The sequence below is a fragment of the Erinaceus europaeus genome, chromosome 18 (assembly GCF_950295315.1).
Source record: "Erinaceus europaeus chromosome 18, mEriEur2.1, whole genome shotgun sequence".
Taxonomy (NCBI): Eukaryota; Metazoa; Chordata; class Mammalia; order Eulipotyphla; family Erinaceidae; genus Erinaceus; species Erinaceus europaeus.
Window position 1 is genome coordinate 25,099,597 of NC_080179.1, and position 15,273 is coordinate 25,114,869.

The 15,273-nt window shown below is 38.5% G+C and overlaps 1 protein-coding gene across 1 annotated transcript in view; it reads left to right on the forward strand.

Annotated features, from left to right (window-relative positions):
• The first annotated feature begins 12,070 nt into the window (after window positions 1-12,070).
• Window positions 12,071-15,273, forward strand: part of SCN1A (sodium voltage-gated channel alpha subunit 1) — a 162,008-nt gene continuing 158,805 nt past the window's right edge. Inside the window, exon 1 of the mRNA XM_060177778.1 lies at window positions 12,071-12,535. The gene's annotated coding sequence lies outside the window, so the exon portion shown is untranslated. The remainder of the gene's footprint in view (window positions 12,536-15,273) is intronic.

A 15,273-nucleotide genomic window follows, 5' to 3' on the forward strand; every position in this document is an offset into this window, starting at 1 on the left:
GTTGTCGTTGTTGCATAGGACAGAGAGAAATGGAGAGAGGAGGGGAAGACAGAAAGGAGGAGAGAAAGATAGACATCTGCAGACCTGCTTCACCGCCTGTGAAGCGACTCCCCTGCAGGTGGGGAGCCGGGGTTCGAACCGGGAACCTTATGCCAGTCCTTGTGCTTTGCGCCACCTGCGCTTAACCCGCTGCGCTATAGCCCGATTCCCTTTCATGCACTTCTAAGGCTCCACCGTCATCTCCTTTCTAAGTCACACCTACACCAGTTACAACTTCTGGGTGTCCTTTCTTTCTCCTCTTTCAGATAAGGGAAATAGAACTTGATTTCTTTAGGTGTTCTCTAGATTCTCTTCCTCCTCAGTGATGGGGCAAAAACAAATATTGATGGTCATAAAGTTCCTGGGTTGGGAGGCATGGCTATGGAGTAAGTTTGCACTCCTGATAAATTGGAAAAAAAAACAATGAAAACTCAACAAAATGCAACCAGTATCCATTAACTCTCCAGAAATTCACTGTAACACATTCACTAAGTTGCAGATACAACTATGATTTTATCCTGAACTCTCTGGGCAGATGGTCTCACCAATGTGTCATTGAACCTCACCTCTCCTGAACCTTACCCCACTAGGGAAAAATAGAAATAACTGGGGGAATGTATCAACATGCCAACACCCATGTCCAGTGGAGAAGCAATTACAGAAGCCACAATTCCCACCTTCCGCACCCCATAAGGAATTATGGCCCATACTTCCAGAGGGGTAAATGTTAGGGGAAGATGACCAGAGGGCTCTAAACTCTAATTCCATGATGACCCAGAGAGAGAAAAGGGAGTAAAAGGGAGGTGGGAGGGAAGAATATTCAGAAGTAGTAGGTGTGACTTAGAAAGGAAGAGAAGGCAGGACCATAGAAAAAATGACCAAATAAATATAGATTGCTATAGAAATAATAGTCAACCCATATCTGTAATCTGGGGCGATCTAATGCAGTTTCCAATGGAGAGAATGAGAACACAGAACTCTGGTCGTCAGAAAGGTGTGGAATTATGCCTCTGTTGTCTTATAATTTTATAAATAAATATTAAATCACTAATTTAATAAAAGGTCTGGGTCCTGGTGAAACTCTGGTCATCTTTCTCAAACATTTCCTCCTCTAGATGTATGGGGATAATTTATTTTTGGGGGTGCATACTAAAAGAGCTCTTGTTTCTATAATCGCTTCTCTGCTAGAGATTAATTTCTGGGTTTTGTTTTGTTTTTTTTGGTTTTGGTTTGCTTTTATAGAAAGGGCCTTAGGATTAGGAAAACTAGGGAAATTGTAATTATCCTCTGGTCTTCCATGTATTTTCTTCTGCACCCAGTCTTTCCTGAAGATTTTTTTTTTTGCCATATTTTCTGGAGGTTTTTTTTTAACCCATTAAAACAGTTCTTGAATGATCTCAGTCCATTATTTGGCTGACAATGAGATTCTTGTTTTACCCCAAGGACGGAGAGAAGCTTCATAATGTTATATTATTTGTAACTTTCGTGAATAAATTTCAGAAGACTACTCTGGTTAAGGATGTGTGAAAGCTGTTAATCTCTCAGACAAATAGCCACACCTAATTTTATTTATTGTATTTTATTAGTGATTAAATAATGATTTATAAGACTGGTATAACAAGGGTACAATTCCATACAATTCCCACCACCAGAGCTCCTTATCCCCTCCTCTCCACTGGAAATTTCCTTGCTCTTCATCCCCCTGGAAGTATGGCTCAAAGATTTTTATGGGGTGCAGAAGGTGGAAAGTCTGGTGTTGTATGTTTTACATTGGGTTGTTCTAGCTCTCCCCCGCCAAGAAAATTGGATCAGTCCTGCTAATTTCGCAGGCCCGCTTGGCCCCACCCCAAGGAACCCCGAGAGGGTTCCAGAGTTCCAGAGTTCTAGAGTTGGAGAGTTGCAGAGTTAGAGAGTTCCAGAGTTGCAGAGTTCGAGAGTGCTTGGCGCCATCGCGGGGCAAAGAGGCAGCAGAGTTCTGTTTGGTGATTAGTTTGGGTTAGTTTATGAATCGTTGTTCCTGAATAAAGAAATACAGCTTCCCTGCCCAGCTGTATGCCTCTGGTCGTCTCTGTAACCCACCCGTGAAGCTAGCCCGGCCAGCAAGAGCCTCCGAATTTTAACAACAGTCTGGCTTCTGTAATTGCTTCTCCACTGTACATGGATTTGACAGTTCATCCATACCCCCAGCCTGTTTTTATCTTCCCCTAGTGGGGTAGGACTCTGGGGACACACCTAATTATATAAAAAATGTATAAATATATTTTTTAATAAGAGACAGACCAGAGCATGCCTCTACCTTGGCATAGTGCCAGGAATTGAACTAAGGATCCTTCACATGCTAGTCCTGTGCTCTGTTATTGCTATCTCTCTGATTTCAGCAACCTAATTTCAATGTTATGTATGTATAATGGATACCTTTACTATGCTCTTGATAATTTCTTTCTGCTACGAAACATGAAGACAGTCTGTTGACAAGGAACCTTAAGGAAATCAGAAACTAAGTGTTTACTAATGCAATGTTATGGCAAAGTTCAATTTTATGCTGTTAATAAATAATTGAAGCCATAAATATTAGCTATCTTTTTATTGCGTGAATAATATTTTTCAATAAAAATATCTAATTACATGTCTTTCATATATAGGCAAGTGATGTGGTAGATGTGAAACTAATAAAATAGCAAGTTGGTTTTGGGTTTCAATAAAAAGTCAAACACATTTTACTTAGTGCCAGTTTTAACTGTCTCTTCTTTACAAAGGAAGGGAAAGAGCTATGTGAAATAGATTTTTTTTAAAAATCTAAGCCTTGGTCCAGATGGTGACACACTTGGTTAAGCACCTGCATTACAGTGAGCAATGACTGGGGTCCAAGCCCCTGGTCCACACCTTCAAGGGAAAAGCTTCATGACTGTTGAAGCAATGCTGCAGGTGTCTCTTTGTCTCTGTCCTTATCTTCCCTCTCAATTTCTCTGTCTCTGTCAAATAATGAATAAATAAATAAATAAATTCTAAAAAAGAAAATGTGAAAATATTTTATATATATATAAAACCAAAATGAGTGGGCCAGGTGGTGGCACACCTGGTTGAGGGTATGTATTACAATGCACAAGAACCTGGGTTCAAACCCCGGTCCCCACCTGCGGGGAAAAGCTTTGCGAGTAGTGAAGCAATGCTGCAGGTGTCTCTCTGTCTCTCTCTCCCTCTCTATCACTTCCTTCCCTCTTGATTTCTGGCTATCTCTATCCAATAAATAATGATTTAAAAAAATTTTTTTAAAAAGACCAAAATGAAATTCATTGCAATAAAAACCACCTTTTTAATGTCCTTTAGTGCATTTTCTTTGTCTATGTTAATGTTTCTTTTCTTTTTTTAATCCTGTGAAATTACATGTGAACATAATGCCTTACACATTATGATGTATTTTAATATAGTTTCAAAAGACAATGCACTGTGTAATCTTGATATATTTAAGGAAAGACAAAACTCTGGCATGAGGAAATTGAATTGTATTTCTGTGTATGAAAGATAGCTGTCATCATCAGTTTGATGTCTTAACCTGAAGAAACATAAAATATATTACAAATTACATTTTGGCTTTTCACACATATTATAGAACTTTATACCATCTACCATATGGATACTCCCTGGGACCCTACATCCCTTAAAGCTATCAATATCATGTTCTAAGGACCTGATGCTCATGCCCTTGAGCGTGAACATTTTGTGGTTAATATTTAAAATCTGTATGGGAGCTAGACTGAAGAACAGATACTTTCTTTATCCTTTGCTAAAACCATTGTTGGTTAGTCCATCGCCTCTTAAACAGTAACTGCAACCATATACTCCATCTCATCCATCTCTCTGTCAAAACATGAGTGAAAATCAATTGTGGCATATCTAGAAATACTCTAGTCACTTCCATTTTGCTTCTTATGTGCTGATGCACCGACTCAATATTAATTTCCTTCATAGCTGGACTGTGGGAAAAGATTGAATGGGTTTTTGTGGTATAAATTAGCTACTGTGACCTTGGACAAGTCACATTCCTTCTTTTGACATCATTTCTCTTAGCCAAAAAAAAAAAAACAAAGAAAGAAAGAGAGAAAGAAAGAAAGAAAGAAAGGAAACAACCCTCTGTATTTGATTGATCTCTGGAGATAATACTTTTTTTTTCCTGTTAAGCAATGATAAAAGCTTTTGACAGTTTACATTTTGCTTCATAAAGATTTAGTAACTATTTTAGTCTTTTTAAAAAAAATTGTAAATATTTTCCTTCTACTGAGTGAGAGAAAAAGGAGAGTGGAGAGAAGAGACATAAGCACACCACTCCATCTTTTATAGAAGTGCAAGTGATTAAACCCAATACCTCACACAGGCAAGACAGGCATCCTACCACTTGCCTGGACCTTACCTATAAATTTTAGTAGAACTTAATTCTGATTATTGGTCAACAATTTGTTTGGCTTTGTATGTTAACTCTCTTTTCAACCACCAGGTTCCAGATACTAGCATATGTCCTGGAGCTCTGCTTCCCCAGAGCCTTTACCCACTAGGGAAAGAGAGAGACAGACTGGGAGTATGGATCGACCGGTCAACGCCCATGTTCAATGGGGAATCAATTACAGAAGCTAGACCTTCCACCTTCTGCATCCCACAATGACCTTGGGTCCATACACACAGAGGAATAAAGAATAGGAAAGCTATCAGGGGAGGGGATGGGATACAGAGTTCTTGTGGTGGGAATTGTGTGGAGCTGTACCCCTCTTATCCTATGGTGTAGTCAACGTTTCCTTTTAATAAATAAAAAAAAAAATTAAAAGAGAAAAAAAGAAAGATAAACTACAAAAAATAAAATAAAATAATTTAATTCTGGAAATTTGAGCCCTTGATGTCTAGTACATGTTGCTAGTTCATCTTTAACAGTATATATATATAATTTTACTTTATTTATAAAAAGAAAACACTGACAAAACCATAGGATAAGAGGGGCACAACTTCGAACAATTCCCACCACCAGAACTCTGTATCCCATCCCCTCCTTTGATAGCTTTCCTATTCTTTAACCTTCTGGGAGTGTGGACCCAAGGTCATTGTGGGATGCAGAAAGTGGAAGGTGTGTCTTCTGTAATTGCTTCCCCGCTGAACATGGGCATAGACAGGTCGATCCATACTCCCAACCTCTCTTTCCCTAGTGGGGCGGGTTTCTGGGTATCTTTACTTAGCTACAGACACAGGAATATGTTTGGGAATAAAATAATAAATAAGATAGAATTCCTGGGGCTAAAGAGATAAGGGGCTAGAGCTTGTCATGTGTGTACACCACAGCAGAGTATCAAGAATGGGGAAGTTCTGGTGATGTGGTATTTCCCCCTCTCTGTCTTTCTATGTCTCCATCTAAAATAAAAATAATTAAAAAATTGCCTTTGGAGAGGTAAAATTGCATATGCTTAATGCCCAGGTATGCAGAGCAAAGGAATAAAAGTTCCAAACACAGTTTCTGCCCTAAGAGAGTTTATAGGATATGGCTCTAGACAGTAGAAGGTACATAATACCTGGTGAAAAGGGATGTAGTCAGAGAAGAAGACTCAAGGATTGGAAAGGAAGAAAGAAAATATAGAAGATATGATACCCCTGGGCTAGAGAAAGGGAAAGACTTTATTATGAAAAATAATACTTGGTGTAACTGCACCAAAGTAAAAGACTGGGGTTGTGGGGACAGTTCAGGTCCAGGAAGACAGAGGAGGACCTACTTATGTGGAAAACTGAGAAATGTTACACATAGACAAGCTATTGCAGTTTTATTTTTTACTGTTGAGTGTAAACCATCAATTCCCCAATAAACATATTTTTAAAATACTACTAATAAAATCCTATCTGTGAACATTGATAATATGTGATTTCTATCTCTAAAATAGTGACTGCCAAAGGCACTGGTGTAAATAAGTGCCTGGGGAGAGAAAGGAATTGGTAATAAGTCTTTGAAAAATGTTGCATATTTAAGAATGTACTAGAAATTCTGTATCTGTAAAAGCAAGTTCCTTGAGTCGCACGTTATTTTACCATAGGGTCATATCAGTGCTGTGCTTTAACAGGATTTATCTTCTAGTCACAGGACCCAGGATCTAAAGTTAGATAATGAATAGTTGTCCTGTGGATTTAAAATTATGAGTTCAAATTCTTCTGTGACATTTGCTATCTCTCCCTGATTTACTCAGAGCTTCATCAGAAGGCCTCCATTTGGTGTGCTATCACCATTATACTCTCTGGGATACCTTCCTAAGGTCAGTTCATTGCCCTATTTCAATTTCAGACAGCAATATCCTGACCTCTTCTTCAAGAAGAAACCAACTTTATGCCAGTAGGTAAGCCAAGACTCCTAAATAAAGTCAGGAATATTACCAAATCATCTACTTTCAAGCTCTACTGCCATTTCTATGTTAGGGAATCTGGTACTCAAAGCATAATAACTTGGGAAATCATTACATCAATTAGTCACTTCTCATCAACAAACAATGATGACCTCCTTCTCCAATTCAAATCCCAAGTTAATATGACAGTGGAAAAAATATATAAGTTTCAGGACTACAAGAGTTAGATAATAGGTAGCAGGTTTTGATAATGAATTCTCATAATTTTCTATGGAAGAAATTATATTTAGATATTATTCAAGCTAGATTCTTCAACCTTCCAGGATATAGAGCTTTCAAAGTTCTAGTTGAAAAAGAGATCCTTCTGCCTGACTTAGAATAGACAAAAAGATCTGGTACAACTTTTTATATCTTCCTCATTCACACGTAAGATTTACTATCAGTAATGATGTCCTATTACAACAACTCTTTTGAGCACTGACTGATGCTAGCTCTTCAAAAATATGCAAAAGTGATGTTCCAATTCTCACAAGAGAGGAAATTACGCAAAGATTAAAAGATATGCTACATTTTCAATTTTTTTTTGCCTAGTTACAAACTGTGTCATAGAGAGGTACAGCCCCTGTCTTCTACTTGGTGTAGCCAATTCATTTATACACAGATGGGAAAGGTATTGTTACTTAGGAATGGGAAGTATATTCTTTCCACTTTCTGACACAAGACTACAGTGGATTTCCTGGAAGGGCTAAAGTTAGGACTGGGAGGTAAGAGGCTTGGTGGAATTATCTTTTTTATTCTTTTAAAATGGGAATCTAACAAGAAAAGAAAAAAATATGTCTTAGTGAATTCACTTGTTGCACAAACATAGATAAGCGTAAAACTGCTTCCCCAGGGAGACTGGAATCTGGGTAGCAAATAGTATTCATATTGAAAACTGTCAGGGACAGAGAAATATCTCATCCCAAAGGGCACACACTTTGCTACATAGGAGGACCAGAGTTCCAGTCCCCAGTACCATGTGAAAGCATCATGAATAGCATCAGGGTAAGCACCGAGAACCCATAAACAATGGAATGGTGCTATGGTGTCTGTACTCTTTCTCCACCCTCCCTTAGATTAAAAAAAAAAAAAAAAGGAAAGAAAAGAAAGTCTACTGAGTCATGTGATTATGCAATCACAAGGCCCCTACAGGGCAAAACAAATAAACAAACAAACTCAGTACAAGGTCAAAAGGAACCAGTACAATAGTTATAAGGTAGTCTCGATGTTTCTTCTTGCCTTTTGCCAACTTGTTTTTTTCATTTTTGCAGAGTCACTGGCCTCGTGCAGGCATGAATGATCTCACTGCTCTAGATCTTTTTTTTTTTTAATTCAGGGAGAGAGACAGGGTGCGATGTTACAGCACCAGAGCTTCCCCTGGTGCCATGGCACTTCCATGTGGTACCAGGGTTTGAATCTTGCCATGCTTATGACAAGAAACACACCCTAGCTGGTGAATGAGCTCCTTGACTCCATCTCTTGCTCAATATGCAATTTTAATACAGGCTACCCCAATTCAATAAATAAATAAATAAATAAATACAATGTTGACTCTTTCGGGTCTTTTGTGAGTACCTAATGCTGCCAGGGCAGCTAATCTGTTTTAATTCTGCTGAATGAAAGATGTGAGGAGCACGAGGAGTCACTTTCTAAACAAACCCACCATGCAATGGCTGGCATGTCTGCTTATTTTTCATAGTGTGTATTAGAGTTGTCACTGTTTCTACTATGCCTGATGCTTTGAACATAAATAGCCACACTCGAAAAGCAAAATACAAACATTTTCTGCAGAAGCAAAATGATTCTATCTACTGAGAAAACTAGAAAGACCTTAGTAAAGAGAAGATCTATCTAAAATATTGATGGGGTCTTCCATGTATAAATAGATGACAGGGCTGTCTGAAGTAAACATTGCAAATATGATATATAGGTAGAAGATTTTTCTGTACAACGGAAAACAACCTGCCTTTCAATTTGTCTGATATGCAAGTGAAAGTCCTCAATGAAGTGGGAAGGAGGGGATCTGTTATTTCTTTCTTTCTTTCTTTCTTTCTTTCTTTCTTTCTTTCTTTCTTTCTTTCTTTCTTTCTTCACCATTTGGTTTCCAGAAAAGTGCCTAGAATAGTAAGTACTTGAAGAACTCAATAAATGAATTGCCACATGCTCAGAGTATGAGCATTACTTGATAGTTCTTAAGTGCTAGCATTTGGGGATTCCAAGAGTGAGTGTATACTGGTTAGGATTAACAGAAGCTAGGATCGACTAAGCAATAAATGAAGTTTTATTTGTGTTTCTTATGCAAGCCCAACTCAAGAAACTGTATAGACCCTATGAAGGCCTGGTCTGGGAAACGGGAAGTTATTGATGGAGTTACCTAGCATATTTCTTCCTTCCTTCCTTTCTTTCTTCCTTTCTATGTTTTGTTTCTGATTCATTTTTCACACCTGCATGATTCAATGTCCTGGTCCATATGGTCTTGAATTTGTATTTTCATGAGAAGGTTGACTTCTACAGCAGCCAAAATCACATATAGCACTTTTCTTTACCTCAGAAAGCTACCCTCTTCTGAATCTGGTCTTTTGTAACTAGGAGGCCATAATCAATCACCTTTACAGACTAGAGAAGAATGTAATGAGTTGATCAAAAGTTAACATATCTCTCCATATATATATATATATATATATATCAATTTTTATTAGTAATTTAATAATGATTAACATGTCTGTAAGATAACAGGGGTATAGTTCCATACATTTCCCACCACCAGAGTTCCTTGTCTCATCTGCTCTACTGGAAACCTCCCTATTCTTTATCCATCTCAGAGTATGGACCAAAATTCTTTCTGGGATGCAGAAGGTGGGAGGTCTGGCTTTCATAATTGCTTCTCTCCTGGACGTGGACATTGGCCATCCATACCCCCAGCCTGTTTCTGCCTTTCCCTAGTGTTATAGGGCTCTGGAGTTATGAGGTTCCAGGACACATTGGTGAGGCTGTTTGCCCATGCAAGTCAAGATGGCTTCATAGTAGCATCTGCAACTCGATGGCTAAAAGGCAGTAAGATATAAAACAGGACAAGAAGACACTAAAGTCAATGGTTGTCTTATTTCTATGCTTATTAATAAGTCATGACCATAAGGGCTATGTTAATCTAAATAAAAATAAATGCTGCTTATGACTTCAAATATTTCCTATCCTCTACTCATTTCCAACATCCTGGTAATTATCAATTAAATATTGGTTACCTGTCTGGCCAGTTTATTTCAATATATCTCTGTCAGAGACTGCTCTATAGAATTTCCCAGACATCAAGTAACTATAACTAATGGGTTCTTGCCTCAATCAGCTTTTGTAAATGTATACGATTTTTAAGGTGGAAAAGGAAATTATCTTACTTAATTTCTTTTCTTTATAGATAAGAAGATGCACTCATGAGTAATTTATAAATAAGGTTGAGTAAATATTTTGTGAACATCACAATAAAACTTCCTGCAATTATAGGACAAGGAAAGGGAGATGAACTTTAAGGTGATGTGGCATAAAACAATATATTTGAGAACAATGACTTTCATTTTATTGCTTTTCAAGTTTTACATGGCCTTGAATAAATCTCAGTAAAGCTAAGAAAGCTTTTGTGTTGTCAGTAGTACAATAGGAGTAATAATAATAGTGTTATTATTATAGTGAGCTATAGTATATAGTGAACTAATCTATATATCATATTAAAGTCAGAATACAAAAATTAATATTGAAGTTGATAAGTAATAAACCGAACTTTAATAAATTATAAACCAAATTCAGTGAGAGTTATCATACATCAGGCTCAACCTGACGCTGTTGACTGGCTACGGAAGAAGGGCAAATGCTAGAAGAAGAAGAATAATAAGATGGAAAACAACCCGTATGAGATATTTCTTGCAAACGACTAACTTTTATATAGTTAATGGTGAGCTTATGAGTAAAAAAAAAAAAAGTTTTAAACACTATTTCAGTTTTAAATTGCAGTATCTACTGTAGAATATTACACTGTTAGTTCCTGGAATTATAAATAACAGCATTTTTTTATTGTCTTGGGAAAACCAGATATCCATGGTTTTCACAACTCCAGAAGTAGGTCATGATTACACAGACTTAAATATATATGTCCATGTTAAACCATACAGTAATCTTAGAATTTCGTAAGCCAACATATTTTTTCTTAATATTTATTTATTTATTTCCACCATTTTGTTGCCCTTGTTGTTTTATTGTTGTAGTTATTATTGTTGTTGTCATTGTTGGATAGGACAGAGAGAAATGGAGAGAGGAGGGGAAGACAGAGAGGGGGAGAGAAAGATAGACACCTGCAGACCTGCTTCACCGCTTGTGAAGCGACCCCCCTGCAGGTGGGGAGCCAGGGGCCCGAACCGGGATCTTTATGCTGGTCCATGCACTTTGCAGTAAGCCAATATTAATCACAAAGAATAAAAGTAAAATAAAACTGCTATGGAGGACTAGAGGGACAGCATAGACTGTTAGAACCATCAACCCATATACATGAGACCCTATATGAGCTTACAGGTTCAATCACAAGCAGCACCACCTTATGCTAGAGCTGAGCAGTGTTGTGCTCTAATCTGTTTCTCCCTCCTCTCTCTCTCTCTCCATCTCCTCTCTCTCTCTCTCTCTCTCTCTCTCACACACACACACACACACACACACACACACATACACACACACACACACACACACACATTGAAGTAAAATAAAAAATCTGTACAGTAAACAATAAATTTGATTGTTATAGTTAAATTAAGATTATAGCCACAAGAGGAGAGACATGTTGTAGTAAAAGATAATAGAGCTGTGGACATTTCCAGTGGGAAGATAATCTTGTTTAACCTTGAGTTACAGAAAAAGAAAAGGAAGAAAACATATGAGTTCTCAGATAAGAGTTCAGTGACTCTCCTAAAAAGACACACATTCATAATACTGAGCTTTCAGATTTCTGTAGGACTCATTACTTCTTTTTTAAAACATTTATTTATTCCCTTTCTGTTGACCTTGTTTTTTTATTGTTGTAGTTATTATTGTTGTTACTGATGTTGTCATTGTTGGATAGGACAGAGAGAAATGGAAAGAGGAGGGGAACACAGGGACGGGGAGAGAAAGATAGACACCTGCATACCTGCTTCACCACCTGTGAAACAACTCCCCTGCAGGTGGGGATCCAGGGTCTCTAACCGGGATCCTTAAGGTCCTTGCGCTTTGAGCCACGTGCACTGAACCCACTGAGCTACAGCTGCACTCTCTGACTCAAAACTTCTTATGGTGGGCTGGTCAATATTTTTATAGAACCTACTATCATTGCACAACATTTAAAATTAGAAAAATGTCAAGTAGGTAAATTCCTAATAGACAGCCATATAGATGGGATAAAGAGTTGCCTTATTTTCTCCTGGTAAGAACAAAGAGACACAGTTTCATTTACAAATTATTTCACTTGTGAAGCTAACAATGTTTTGTAGAGGAAAAAAATAACATTTAACAGTTTTTAACCAAAATGCAAACACTGTCCTGTAGTTATTTGCTGTGTTTAATGGTAGTCATATTACATGATTATAATTTCATATTTGCATCATTGGGTGTGTTCAATAGAATAGAATTTGGAAATGAAAGCAAAGAAAGAGAAAGTAATAGAAGGGCAAGAATGAAGCTGAGAGAAAAGAAGCTGAGAATACTTTTTAAGTCTGTTTGGTAAGAGAGTAATTCATACTTGACCACTAGGTGGCGATGTAATGTAAAGTACTTTCGGCTTTTTTTTTTTTTTTTTTTTTAACAAGCTATTTGCTGATTTGTATTAGGTACCATAGAGTGAGGCGAGGATGAAGCCGAGAGGATACTGCAGAGGTCTCTGGTGCATGTGTGTATGTGTGTGAGCGAGTGTGTGTTTTGGTTTGTGTGTTCTACCCCAGTGAGACTGCAGCCCCTGTATATACTTGTTCACATTTTGCAAGAAAGAATCTGAACAATTGCAACTGAAGATATGATGTTATCTTCTGGTCTTTGGAAGATGGTGTTCCTCATTGCAGATGGGTAATTTTCCTTTTTATAAGGTAAGCCATCTGGTTTATTTCGTGGTGATTTTAGGCATATTCGTTTCAGTTACTCTGTTAGGAAAAGAGCTCATAGAAATCCAGTTTGGGCAAAGCAGGAAGTCCATTTTTGTATGTGAAATTGGACTTACTGTCCCCCTCCTCCCTCTCTTCTCCTCCCCTTCTCCTCCCCTTCCCCTCCCCCTTCCTTGCTCAACCTTCCACCAACTGAAGTCAGGTTTGTTTTGCAGTTCAGCATTTTGATACAAATGGGATTCTTTGGCCCGAAATAGCTTGGCACCTGGCCAGTTCTTGACTTAGCTTGCCTTTATCCTGCTCAAGGTCTCCCTTTGAAGCCCCTACCTTCATCGGAGCTTTGAAACTGGACTAGCTAAGCGGTGAATAGAGGTCATATTGTTCCAAAGGAAGGAGGAAAAATTAGATCTCAGTGTTAACCCCCATAGGAAGAAGCGAAGGTAGCAGGACTGATGCTGGAGCCTTGCATTAAGGGGAGTTCACCCTTCCCATAGAGGCTTGGTTTTTGAGAAATCCCTCAAACCTTGGGCTAGAAGGGGACATTGATTTATTCCTTCTAACTCAGATTGAACCACACTGAAAAATCATAATCACACACACACACACACACACACACACACACACACACACACACGGCTGAAAGAAGTGGGAAAGAATCTCAGCTCCCATTAAATGCCAAATAGGAAAGACTGAGTTATTTTTAATTACACAGAGGTCACTGTCACCAACAGTACTGCAAACGCTGTTCATTTGCCTGTGTGAGCTGTCTTGCTTTTTCAAACAGCACAAGCAATATGTCTGGGTAGACATGAGACTTCTCTAGTGTCTTTGGGTAGACTTTTGTTTCCTACCTGTTTGAGGTATATGTTTCAATGTTTACTTCTCATATGCTTTGTTTGGTCACCCACTGACAACTGCCACTTCTCTTGTATCAGTCCAAACAGAATGGTGATAGTTTCTTTTCTCAAGCGCCTGATGAAAGGATCGAAGCCAATGTAGGCTAGTGCTCTGTCCATATGTGATGTGACTAAGTATTTCCAAGGTGCAGTAGCAGAGTTGCAAATTGCCAAACACTGTTGCTATCACACCTAAAAAAAAAAAAAAAAAAAAAAAAGTGGCTTCTATGGATTTACAGGCTCACATGGTATTTCCAGTGTGATAGTGTAGTAACAGAACATCTTTCTCTAGAAATATTTTCAAATCCTCCCCAGAGAATGATGCCAAACAGAAATAGGAATATTCCATGCTGAGGCGGGTGATTCCTGTTGTAGCTTCCTCCAATCCAGAGCAGTGGATAGTTTACCTTTCCTGTTTGCTGCAATACTGCCATGTTGGGGGGGGGGGGGTGATGTAACATGGAGCTTCCTTCCACACTTTCACCCAGTGTCTGACACTTTTCTATTCCCTCCTCTGCATATTTTGGAAACAGAATAATTTGTTATGGTATGTGTGTGAGGGGGTGGGGTGGGGAGAAAGTCCTTTAAATCTCTCCTTTGTGTTTGCTCTTCCAGGAGTATTGTTGCAATTCAGGCCTCCCTCCACAAAGCTCCTGGAAGAGGTTTTTAGATGGTGTCTATTTTAGGAACATAATGTGTAGACAGGAATGGATGGCCATAGAGATTTACTGGAAAACAATTTCGTGAAGAGGGTGAGGTAACATTATAAACTGCTAGATCAGAGCACAAGTGGCTGGTTATATCACACCTACTTGGCAAGGGAATTAGTTTTCATTAGATTCCTGGCCACTCGTTTACATGGCAGTATTTTCATCCCCACTTCACAGTATTGGTCTGTTTTCATCAACTCTTTGGAAGACCAGTACATCCAGAATGTTTGTTCACATTTGTAAAATAATAGTAATAATAATAATAATTATTATTATTATTATTACATTGGATTTTACTGCAGGTACTATGTCTTCACTTATATTGACACCCCCCCCCCCATGCTGGGAAAATACGGTGTTGCAGTTATTAGTGCAATTTCCTTTTAAGACTTGGTGGAGAGGGCCAGTCCTTCTATGAGAGGGGAGGCTTTAGATACAATTGGAGGCATAATTAATTATATAGTATCCAAGAAGGCACTGGGGATCTCAGCCAGGATTCTCTATCACCAACCAGAAACATCAGAGGTTAAAGGATAGACCAGAGACACAGAAGCGAGTTCCACTGCAGCCAATACATGGGGGTAAAATTCCTGAACCCCACAGAAGAGTCCAGTGGGAAACATCCTAGCACCTAGTAGTTGAGGGCAATGTCAAGAGACCCACAGACTGAGTCAGGAAGGGCAACCAGGAGAGCACCTTCTCTGAGTATTGCAAACAAAGAAGTAACAATCCCAGAACTTGTTCAGTGCTTCTTTTACGAGCTTACAGTCTAGACAGTCAGATTCTTGGGTTTAAATATTAGTATGAACTTAACACAAGAAAACATCACTGATAACACTTAATAAGAGGCATTACGTTCCTCCTGGCTGGTGGAAAAGACCTCATCTCTGGTCTTCCCCCTGTAAATACCTGAAGCACAAGATCTAATCTCCCTCCTACTTTTGAAAGAGGTGCGAGTAAGGAGAAAGATATTAAGGGGGGGCTGGAGAATCCGTTATGTGATGCTCTTGTAGTCTTCAATCTCAGGGTCAATGGGCTGTGTGCTGTGAAGTAATCACTTTCCTCGGAAATCTTGATTAGTTAACTCAGCATATTTCACTGCCCAGGTTAGATGATA